Source organism: Amyelois transitella, chromosome 4 (assembly GCF_032362555.1).
Source record: "Amyelois transitella isolate CPQ chromosome 4, ilAmyTran1.1, whole genome shotgun sequence".
Lineage (NCBI taxonomy): Eukaryota > Metazoa > Arthropoda > Insecta > Lepidoptera > Pyralidae > Amyelois > Amyelois transitella.
Window position 1 is genome coordinate 5,216,329 of NC_083507.1, and position 12,745 is coordinate 5,229,073.

Sequence of the window (12,745 nt, forward strand, 5' to 3'; positions counted from 1 at the left end):
GCGGTTATTTGCCGCATAAGATTATTGTGTGCCATGGTTGGATTGTCCCATATTATCGTGTCGCGATTGTGTTTTCCTCGCTTGATTCTCTTTGTTGCCCTCGGAAATTCGCCGACTCAAACGAAACACACGATACATTTTGTGTGGTTCCCAAACTTTTTTGATAGTGAACTGCAAACAAACTCTAGCTGGTTTTCAATCAAATATGTAATGTTGACGGTTGAAGAGTCCTCTTTGGTACAGTAAAGCCGTAGCGCTGGTGAAAATATTGCAACTTGAATGAATCAGATTACGCATACATGTAGCAAGGCTTGCTAGCCCATCTCCTAAAAAGATTTCAATTCCAAGTGTTTAGCCTATCCCTTAGTCGCCTTTTACGACATCCATGGAAAGAGATGGAGTGGTGTAATTTAAAGTGCCGGAAACCAGTTTATGGTTTCCGGCACTTTAAATTACACCGCTGGTTTAAGCTGGAGTTACACTGGAGAACATTGTATTATAACTTTACTTATACATGGAGTCACTACAATAGCCCATTTTGAGGATCTCTGTTATGTGGTGCCGTTGTCTGCTCGAATGCTGATTCGTCGGTTCTTGATTAGCAAAAGTTCCGAGAATTATTGTAATTTTGATAAGGGGATAATAAATGATGTTACTTTTCTTCGCGGTCGATACACGTGTAGTATTCAGATGTTTGCCATGTCATCATTATGATAATGCAAACACTCCTCCTATTTAATGATGTGTGACTGTTTTTGATTTTAACATGTTGAACCAAGATCCAGTTACGGGTTTAGGTTCCTCTGCAAAGATTATGAAAGTCAGATGGAAGTCCCTTCGCGTAAAAACTTGACTCACTCAATTCAGGATCCATAGTCTAGGAAGACGAAGTAGCTGGAACTATAGGTACCACAAGTAGTAGTAAAGTAAGTAGATAATATATTTTATGACGCCTACTGTACACGAATGCGAATTTGGAACAGAATAAAAAAAGAAGTGTCCATAAAATTGTACATTTAGAAGTGGACCATTTAGCTCATCTTATCGGTGTGTTTTTCACTTATCCCGACGACATACTTAGCTGATGACCTCGTTTCAATTTCCCGACATCCTTCCCTCAACTCTGGGAAAACATACCGATATTGTGCCGTTAGGAGAAACGCTGTGTTCCACGAAAACAAGAATATAATGAGATGAATTGCAATATTTACATTCCTGAAATATCAAATTGTATGTCTGAGTGTAAGGAAGTGGTATATGCACCTTATTCCATATGCGTTGATGTTTTTAGTATTTTTAAATAAACTTATTTCTAGAACTCACAAGTATTCATCATTAAGTTAGTCTCTGGGCTTAGTCCCGTTTGCGAGTCAAATCCCCTATGGGATAGGCGGTAAGACTCAATAAAAAATGATAAAAGTACAAATTTTCATTTTTAAGGTTACTACTGTATGTAATAAATCGTTTTATATTTTATCTACGCATTTCATTCGTTCAGGTAAAACATTTCTGAAAAAACCTGCCTTACATTACGAATTTATTTGTTTGAGAAGAATCGTAAATCGTCACGCCACTCAATAGGCCTGCTTAGTGAAGATTGCCGTCAAATATGTAAACAGTGGCACCCCATTTTCTATTTCGGAAAATCTCCATTACTTTGTGGGTGTTACATGCATCTTATCTGCCTTAGGAGGCTTCTTCTTGTTTTACATGTTATAAAATTATAAGAAATATTACTATAAAGTACTGAAGTGGTTTAATCAAGATTAAGTTTAATCTACCCCGCAAGGGATATAGACGTGAACATATGTATGTATGTAAGTTTAATCGTTACAAATGTAGTTACAACAAAAAAACATATTACTGAATTAATCTCTATATTTATCTGCGATATGAAAAAAATGCAGACGCTTTAAATAGGCAAAATGCTTTTGTTTTCCTTCTTCGAACTCCATCATAAAACTGTTTGTTCTAATCTTATCCGATAAAACCACCTGACTATTATGTCTGATGTGACATAAAGCATAACATTACAATTATATTAACAAATTGAGCAAAAAAAAAAAAAGGTTTGCGGTTGGTTTGTTTAAAGTATTTCAAAAGTAAAGCAAAAATTTGTTGAAGCTGACACTCCACTCTACACCGCGATGGTTGGTTGCGCAGAGTAAAGCGGCTTAACTTTTGGGCATTTTAATGATGGCTGAGTGATACCCTTGTGTCTGCTAAAATTTATACGATTCAGCGCATATACTTAAAAGGCGAAAGAACAGCAAGTATGTTTTTTTTGTTTTAATTTCTACTTTTATCTCTTGAATTGTGCCGTTACCTACTGTGTCCGAGTTGAGCAGCCCACGAACGAGAGCTCGACCCGTTAAATATCATGACCTCACAAAAATCGATGCGAAATTTATAAATAGCCTCAACTGCTGCATTTTGTTTGGTTATTATTGGCGTTCAGATGCTACTTTTCTTCTATTTCTGTTTATAAAAAGATTTAACCTATAATTCGATATTTTTGCAATAAATAATCTGTTAGTCAGTTTTGTAAAATAATAATAATAATAATAAATCTTTATTTGATAAAATTACACGTACAGATAACATGAACTCTGAAGTCTGTGTTAGTTAAAACTGTGCTACAGACCTCAGACTTCCCACACTGTTGATACAATTTGAAATTATCAAATAAATATCACAAAATAATATATAAAGCATTTAAAAAATAAAAGATAAAGAACCTCAAAACTACCATTTTACATAATAATATACTGGTTGGTTAAACTACATTTACGAAGAGATCTTCTACAGCATCATAATCCATAGTTTTTAATCTCTGTATCAAAACATTTTTGAATTCGTGATTACTACATTTTCTTATTGTTTTGACATTTTTATATAATTTATTATAAGTCTTTGGAGCACAATAGTCATAACCTTTCTTCGCAAAAATTGTATTAACCCAAGGTACGGGTACTTTTGATACTCTCTTTGTACAGATAGATAACTGAGGCACATTACATCTATGGTATCTACGTAAACAATGATAAATATACAGTTTCCTAACGGTTAATACATTACAGGATAAATATAATTCAGTAGTTGGATATCCAAAAGGCAAATGCTTCATAACTTTTAAAATAGCTCGTTGAGCCCTCTCTAATTCAATTAGATACGTTTTTGATGCACCGCCCCATGAACAAATACAGTATGAGAGAATGCTTTCACACAGGGATTTGTAACTCAGATTCAGAACATCGTCACCAGCCACATTGCGTAGAAGTTTAAAGACATAAATCAGCCTGCGTATTCTCTTTGCTAGTTCAGATATTTGTGGCTCCCAGCTGAGACCTTCATCAATAATTACACCTAAGTATTTTACCGCTTTTTCCCGAGTTAAATAAGGACAATTACACAGCGCAGGTACGTGAGCTAGTTTATTACAGGGATGGGTATGGATTTGAATTTTGAAGTTACAGACAGGGCGAGTTCGGGATGTTATTCCAAAACAGATATATTTTGTTTTAGATGCGTTTAATGTAAGGAGACTCTTTTCTAGCCAATCTGTCACTTTTTTCATACCGTCTTCCGCGAGCTGTTTTACACTACTCCAAGACTTAGCATGAAATAGCAGGACGGTATCATCTGCATACATTACTATGTCACAGCCGGCCATATCTAAATTGCATAGATTATTTATGTACGCCAGAAATAGCGTCGGTCCAAGAGTACTGCCCTGTGGTATTCCAAACTGACAATTAGCGCTGTTACTGGATTGTCCTTTAATTTTTACTGTCTGTGATCTGTTAGTAAGATAAGATGTGAACCATTCTAAAGTAACTCCTCTTATTCCCATATTTTGTAATCTTGCTAAAAGTATTGGTATAGAGACCGTGTCAAAAGCCTTTTGCAAGTCCAAAAAGGCTCCAAGGCATCTCTCATTATCATCTAAATAATCCGTGACTAGCGTTGTTAATTTCAGAACTGCGTCTTCCGTTGATTTGTTTCGTCTAAACCCAAATTGGTTAGAACTTATTACATTAAGCTTTTCCAAATATGATAGAAGTCTGCTATTTACAACTTTTTCTAGAATCTTAGAGAATATAGACAACAAAGAAATAGGCCTGTAGTTACTAGCAATGTTTTTTTGTCCGTCTTTATATACTGGTGTAACTATAGCTCTTTTGAACAGTTTAGGAAACACTCCAGATGTTAAGCTCATGTTTATTAAGTAAGTTATTTGTTCAATAATATACGGGCATACATATTTTATAATATTTGCAGTAATGTTATCAAAACCGGGAGCACTGTTAGATTTAAGGCTCATTATTATTTTATATACTTCATTGTAGTCTGTAAGAAAAAGAGAAAGAGAGTCAGGTGGAGAGTTATTACCTATTGCTTGGGTTGCTAATTGTTCCTCAGTAACATTTAGTTTATTTAATGTTTTATTAGCTAGCTCCTGTCCTATTGTTGTAAAGTAATTATTGACTTCATCAAGTGATTCAGTTACCGATCCTTTACTGTTTAACAATTCGTCAGATGTAGTGTTAGTTTTCTTTAAGTTACAGACGTCCCTTATAAGCTTCCATGTATTCTTAATATTACCTGTGTTTTGATTGAATTTATCTCGATAGTATTGCGCCTTAGTATATTTTACTAATTTGTTACATAAGTTCCGATATTTATAATATTTAGATTTTAAAACAACATCATCAGGACTTCTTTTGTAGTGTTTATGTAGCTTATTTCTTTTCCGGATAGACATTAGTAAGCCAGTCGTTATCCATGGCTTTAGGCATTTTTTTCTATGAGAGAGTGTGACTGATTTTGAGGCATTATTTATCACATCTTGTAGTTTAGTAAGGAGGTATTCAGCCGTATCATTCACATCAGATAGTTGGTAGTAGTCCGTCCAATTTTCTTCAGCTAATTGGATCCTTAATGCTTCAAAATCTATTTTTACTTTTTGGTTTTTAGTTTGAGTTTTATTTATATTGATATTATTTAAAAGTAGAAGTATTGGTGAATGATCTGTCAGCGCCTCAAATACAAAAGTTTGCCAATTTTGTGATGATTTTATCATAAAATGATCAATGCATCTCTCTAAGCGTAAAATATACTCCAAAAGTTATCCTTACAAGAATTAAAAGTTGTGAAAGTTCCAGCAACAGTATGGGCTACCTGATGTCTCCAAGAGTTTAACATTTTAATACTTACAAACTTCCTTCTCCATGTTGCGCCTTAATTACGATTTCAAAAGTCTTAATTTTCTTGAGATGTGGTGATTTACTCATTTAGATGAAAATAAATTCAACGAAAAAACGACATACCTAATTATTTTAATGTAACACTTATCATCATAAATTTATTTTTTTAACACGCATTTGCATTGCAAGAATAGGTCTTTGAAAAGCAAGACGTGATGGTATTATCTGGTCTCGAAAAGATTTTCATTTCTAAAGCGATGATTATGAAACGTTATTTTAAGAAGCTAGAACATTTGCGAAGATCATAATTTGATTATTATCTGAGTCACGTCCATTAGGTGAATGGAGAGGGAATTGAATTGGAAAACAGAATGAGTTTTATATTGTATACAATATTATTTGTATGATTAATATTAAAGGCTGCATGTAACGTGATAAAATAATGTCCTAATTCTGAGAATAATTTTATTTATAATATTTGTTATATTTTAAAATTCAGAATATGTCTATATTATCAGCAGAAAAATAACCTATTTTGCAAAAATGAAAATAACTTTATGACAAAATGTAATTCAGGAAATTAAGCAAAGACGCAATTTCAAACTTCCTTAATTATATATTTTTACAGAGCATAATAATTACATTATGATACTCAAGGGCCAAAATCTAATAACAGTTAATTACGCAATTGTGAATTTTTTGCGGGTTCTTTTTGAACGTATTTTCTATTAAATGATTGCATTTGAAAAGATTGAAAATGTTCTATTTTTAAGTATAAGCAGAGATTATTTCAAAATTTATAATGCACCCAGATGCCTGAATTTGCAGGTTTCCTCACATCTTGTGACATACTGTGCATCACGTTTTTTATTCGGCCAACTTTACGGTTCCGACCATCGACCCTCTATTTTCACTAAAGTATGCAGATGTTATTAGGACGCGTTGTTAACTTGACATTTACTTCATATTTTAAATCAACGGTCACGTTCCATTTTAATTAGTTGCGGGATTGGGAGGGTTCGTGTGTCAAAAAATCTTTTGCCTTCACTGTAAAAATACAGTCGTCTGAGATTGTAAACATCTTTGCCTTTAAACGTTGAATTGAGTTTAATAAAAATATGAAGAAGTCTGTTATTCTCATATGTACATGCTTTTTTATATATTTTTAGAAATCCCAACAATATAAATATGTACCTAATTATTGACAACACAAGCATCGTTTCAAATTTTTATATACCTTATTTTTTTAAGATGGCAGATGCTTTATTATGTGTTGCTTTTTCAAATAGCGAATTACTGGATTAAAGAAAGCAAAGGAGAGTTCGAATACCAACTAATATTATAAATGCGATAGTAAGTTTATTTGTTGTCTCTTCAGGCGTTATCTACTAAACCAATCTTCTTGAAGTTTATATGATTTAGAGCGTGTATATAATTTAGGGTTTAAAGAAGGATTTAGGGTACTTTTCACGGGCTTTGCGAAAATCTATATTATTTTGTAGGTGGCGCTAAATCTGGCCGTAAAGATGGCACTAAATTCGCGCGGGCGAATCTGCGGGCTATCTTAACTTATATGAATTGAATATAGGCCGATGCAGCTTGAACACCTAAACCAGCAGTTTCTCAGACAATCGCCTATCCTTTGGACTGAAGACCAACAGGACGTCTCGTTTTTAAGTAATTTGCCGTCAGTTTATTTCTCCTACAGAATGCTTCACATTTGGGAGTTGACTGCCCTTTATGCGTTTAACTAGTACATATCTAAGTAGGTTTCAGACCAAGGAACGACTACTGACTAAAATAATGAGACCAAAAGAGTAGTGAATATGAATCTGACTGTACGAGGCCTCACCTCTCATTTGTATGCTGTCGGGGGGCGCGGTCAACGGTTTCTTGCTCCACTAAATTAGGGGATCTGCATTCTAGAGTTTAACGGAGCTAAAAAGCCTTGTCGTTTATTCTCTGTTTCGTTGAAAGTGCCCATTATGAACGCACCTTTAAGTCATGAATTTTTCAACTCGACTATCGTAGTCGAGTTGAAAAATTCATGACTTAAAGGTGTGTCCATTTATCATTAGTCGGATTACACAGGCTGTGCAAACGGTTTTTCTGTAAAAGTAAATTTAAGAATACTTCGATGACTAACTTCATTTATTCTTTATAGTATTACAAGATTCTATATCATTATATCGAAGTTCAAAATAAAATCACATGTACTCAATATATTTTTTTATTAATGATACTACTTCTTTGTGAAGTTCAGTATTTATACAAAAAAAAATATAACTAACTCAACTAGCAGTTTCGTTAAATATAACCATCTACTTACACTCACTACCACTGAATATGTTATAGTATGTATTTATTTGTAGTTGTATGGATTTACACTTGTGTAGTACCGTGTGCGATCTGGCTATTGCTGCCCTCAAGTCGAATCTGTAGACGTCTTCGCAGCTGTAAACCCAGTTACTTTGCTGCTAGATGTTCTAGATATGGCAGTATTAAATAAATGTATAATAATAAATATAGTGCCGTGTGGTTTCCGGCACCATCAGAAAAGAAAGAATAGGACCACTCGATCTTTTCCCCATGGATGTCGTAAAAGGCGACTAAGGGATAGGCTTATAAACTTGGGATTCTTCTTTTAGGCGACAGACTAGCAACCTGTCACTATTTGAATCTCAATTCTACTCGTATATCTAAACGTACTTTTTCAGATTGTTGCCTCGGTCTACCCCGCAAGGGAAATGGGCGTGATTATATGTATGTTTGTATGTATGTATAAATATACAGAACCCTCCTCCATCACCATCAATCACATCTTTGAATCTCATTACCATAAACTTTTCATTATGAGCACAGTTTAACTCTTACTACAATATAACATGTTCTGTACGAATCTCTGTTTGCCCCGTAAGGTCCCAAGACGCGATAGTTTGTCTACATAACAGTTATTGTTTTTGCCATTTCCAGGACCGACTGTTTTGTGTAGAGTGCCTTTGTTCTAGAAAACAGGCCCTTTGTGAGGCAGTCTGGCGTCGACACGTGGCCCAACTATTATTTAAACAGCATGGCTCAGGGTATCGGGAGGACAATACGTATCATATCATGCAATAGGTTTAGTTAGAATCAAGTATCGGCATATAACGATATCTCCCAAATGAGTTTGTAAAGTCGACCCAAGCATAAATTTATAAGCAACAGAAGGAGAGCCGTTAGACTCGTAGTAGTTTGAAAAACGTATCAATTCTTGTTGAACCTGTCAACTTTTTGTTTTTGAACTACAAGTTCTGTTCTCTGATACTTATACTTATATTTGCCTGATCGATTTGGGGCATGTAGGACGTTGATAACTAACCGCAACAATACAATGTACAATTGTTGCGGAAGTATTATATAATACAAGCAAACTAATATACACATAAAATTACTGATTATTTGATGAGGTTTTAATAAAGTTGAGAATTCAATGGACTTTTTCTTAGTAAGATATGTCAATAACAATGAAGACTGTATGAATATCAGTTATCCATTAATTTATATTTTGTGATTGAACATGAACATTCAGGTAATCTGTTCAATGCTTTGATCAATTTTGCCTTAACATGTTTGTAAGATTCTCTCGAAGATCTATTTCTATACAATTATTTATCGTTAAGATCATGTTTCATTCTATGTTGATGAAAAGTATTTCAGTCGGTCCATTTGTTTTTGTGTTTAGTCCTCGTCTGATTTCCGGTAAAGATAACTCATTTCGTTATCCACACTATTAATAGGGAGCAATGATTTCTATTTTTGTATGTTTGTAACGAAATTTGGCATGTAATGCGAGTGAAAAAGTTTTTTTTTGTAAGCTAGTTGAAGTATAAAATTTCAAACAACTATAATATCAAACATTAGGTACCAAGAGTCGAGGTTAATTGAAGGCTACCAATTAAATTTGCCAAATTATTTAACAGCATTTTGCTAAATTTACAATTATAGCGGATCTCAGATTTTCCATAGAACAATTAGTATAAGGTATAGAAAATAAAACAAGTTTTACATTCAGATCATTCGATGACTCTTTATTTACACAGTGATGACTTCGGTGAAACGTTCAATACAACCAAACTTACTGATCACAGGGAAGTAACCGTCCAATTATGAAGCCTATAATAAATTTGCCATTTTACTAATATCCTATTCTATCTAAGCTATCCTCACAATGAAGAACAGCGTCAAAACTCGGCCGCCTTCATTGATTGGATCACAACATGATTTTGAATGTAATAAAATTTAGAATGTCAACGTTCTCCTATTATGTAATTTAAACTTTATGTACAATTATAAGTACATCGCATACCTCCAATCAATATTCTTATTAACTGGGTTAAGGCTTATTATAATGATGTAGGCCTGAGCATCGAATATGAATCTTTTAAGATGCAACATATGAATGTGATGTCAATGTAATTGGTTTTGAAATCCGAAACTCAGTTAAAAAGACTAATTGGAATGTATGTATGCACACATTACTTAATAACAATAATGGTGACAATTGTAACGCCAATCGTTATTCTATGCAGTCAAATCTTTGGCTAATGCCGAATGTACATAATATAACAGCTTAATAGTGAATTTACTGCAGGTAAACATTCAGATATGTTTGATTTACATATATATTCGCTGCCTTAATTGAACTTGATGAAAATGTCTTATAAAAATAAATATAACAACATTAAAAATAATAAATTTCGTGGTACTTATGCATGCAGGTATTTGAAAGTGAAATAATATTTGCCAGTGCGATTTGATATAAAACGTTTTTGCTTACATTAAATATTGCATTTTCAAGAGTCGTATGTTCATTTTGATTTGTTTATTATTAACTTGAAAGTACATATTAAAATAACAACTTAAGGTAAATTGTTTCGGGTCCAGATTATTCATACCTTATACATTGAAATGTATTCATAAGAAAGCCTAGCTTATAGCTGAGATGTTGGGACGAACTTTGCTTTTGCAGTTAGGGAAATAAAACGACAACGATTTGAACTCAAGCCAAGAAAAGATTCGGAAACAGCCATTCCGTGAAAAGCGGACTTTCAATGTAGATGCCAGTAATTGTGTTCTACAATCTGATATTATACTCGCCAACTTATGCGGTTGGCAACACTAGACGGAAAAAATAAAAGAACGGTTTCTGGTATATTTCAAACGAATTCGTACGTCAATTATTCAACTTTCTCAAGGGATCACAAAGTTTATTTCCGAGCGAATCTAAAACCAATCGGCAATGGAATACTAAAGAGTGCTTGATAAGATTATCGTTCAGTCGGATCTCGTGACTCTGCTGCAAGCAATAGTATTTCTTAAAGTGCTACTTTTTTAAGGAAATCCAAGGTTTATGTTCTGATATAAACACTGGTTTATCAGTAGAAAAAAGAAGACTGTCGCAAGTTATTGTGCAGTGCTAGTTGAAAAAATATATTAAAGACCATCAAGGGATAATATAATATAAAACACGTCATATTTTTTTAAATAAGATCTGAGTATTGAGAGAACACAATCGGGATCATTATTATTTTGAAACTTAGCAACTTAATTCCATTTCCTTTACCCGCTTTTACTTTTCAGTATTGTTTGCCATGGTAAAACTGTGGTTTCATAAAATCAAATACGTTAATGTGCACATGAAAAACTAAAAATCTAATATTCTATTAACGACTAGGACTAGTTTGTCACTTAGGTATCTACAACATTTTTTCTACTTAAATATATAATTAATTGGCAGTGCTTGTAACATCTGTTTTATCTTACTATAATTTTATATAATCGTTAACAGATGACGGACTTGGTTGTTACAGATTTAATGATTGTTTCATATTTACATAATTTTCGTATATTTTATTTGTTTTGGCATGCGATATCACTGTGGTTGAGCAACGTAAACCTCCATTTCTTGACCAATTTATAAGAATCCACTGCATTGTGATATGTAGATTATGCATGTTTCCATTAGATATCATTGAGTTGAAAACTGAGTATTATTTTACTACCAAGTGTATAGGTATTAAGTCGAATTATAAATAGCTATTATTTATAGCTAACTATTACAGATTTTTAATATAAATCTATCTAATTTCAAGTAAATATTAAGAAACTTGACTTAAAATTTTGTAAAATTATACTGAGCAACAATCAATAATCTCTTCAACAATATTCTGCGTACACAGATACTTTGTCTATATAATTTCAATTAACCGTGCATACGTAGGAACACCTACAGAATACTAATACGAACAAAACATGATAGAATATATATAAGTAAATAAGTTTGTTATCCACTAACACATGAAACTAATTCTAAATTTCATTTTGAATTTACATATAATAATAAAAGGTATAGTCGATTTGTCTAACCATATAAGAACACTTTTATTTCTTACAATTAATATAAAGAAATTTCACTACAGCGCTGTTCGTAGAGTCTAATCAGCATGAAATTTTAGTTTAACAGTAAGTCTACCGGCGATAGCCTCGTGCGATCAGATGTGTTCGTCCTGTACATCTGTGACAGAGAAAAAGAACATTTAATAAATTTTAACGATCCCAGAAGAGTACCTTCTTAACTACAGCTAGGTCGTAAAGCTCAGATTACATAATTACGGTACCAAGCAAACAGAATAAAACATCAAAGCGTAACTAAACACAATCTCTCTTATCTTGAAAATAATCTGCATTTTAGAATAAGCAAATTGGATTTATTTTTAATTATGAATTGTATTGTATGTGCATATTGTGCGTCATGCTAGTCAATACATTTATTGCAAGCAAGTTTGTTATATTTTCAATTTAAATAGTCAAATCAGCATTATTAGTAGTAATGACTATTCGTTATAAAATGTATGCTATTTTAGTTCACAGAGTCTCAATTGGGTATCGATTGATTTCTCGGAATTTAATAAAGGTTGTACGAGTAAAACTATTCTAGGAACTTCATATTGCTTTGTAAATTGCTACGGGACTTTACCGTGGAAATAATATTTACGAGGAGTCATTTTAGTCAAGACTTTAGCTATACGGATAGAAGCACAACGTTTGTTCTTTAAACAAGGCGGGGTTGAGAGATTATTCTGAAGCTTTCGCCCTTTTCAATAATTTAAATGTTGTGTAAGTTAGTGTTGTAATGTGATTAAATGTTAAGCAGTGCTCATAATAATGTTAAGATTTTGGTGTTAGAGAAATTTAGTTAACGTAAACTACACATAATAATTAATATAAAATATCAATGAAACCTGATATAAGCTGAAATATGGGGGCTAGTAGATAACAAGTTAAGCTTAGAATTTATATTTAGACCTCAAAATAACAAAAATCTTTCTAAACTTGACTAATTTTGTTTTATTTTTATAAAGCTAACTAATATGCCACCTGAAATATGCAAATATATTTCGAAATATCACAGTGAAAATAATAAGCAGTACGAACATACAACATTCGATTACAACATTCATGCAAGGAAATCTCGTTACTTAGCATTTTATTGGATTTTC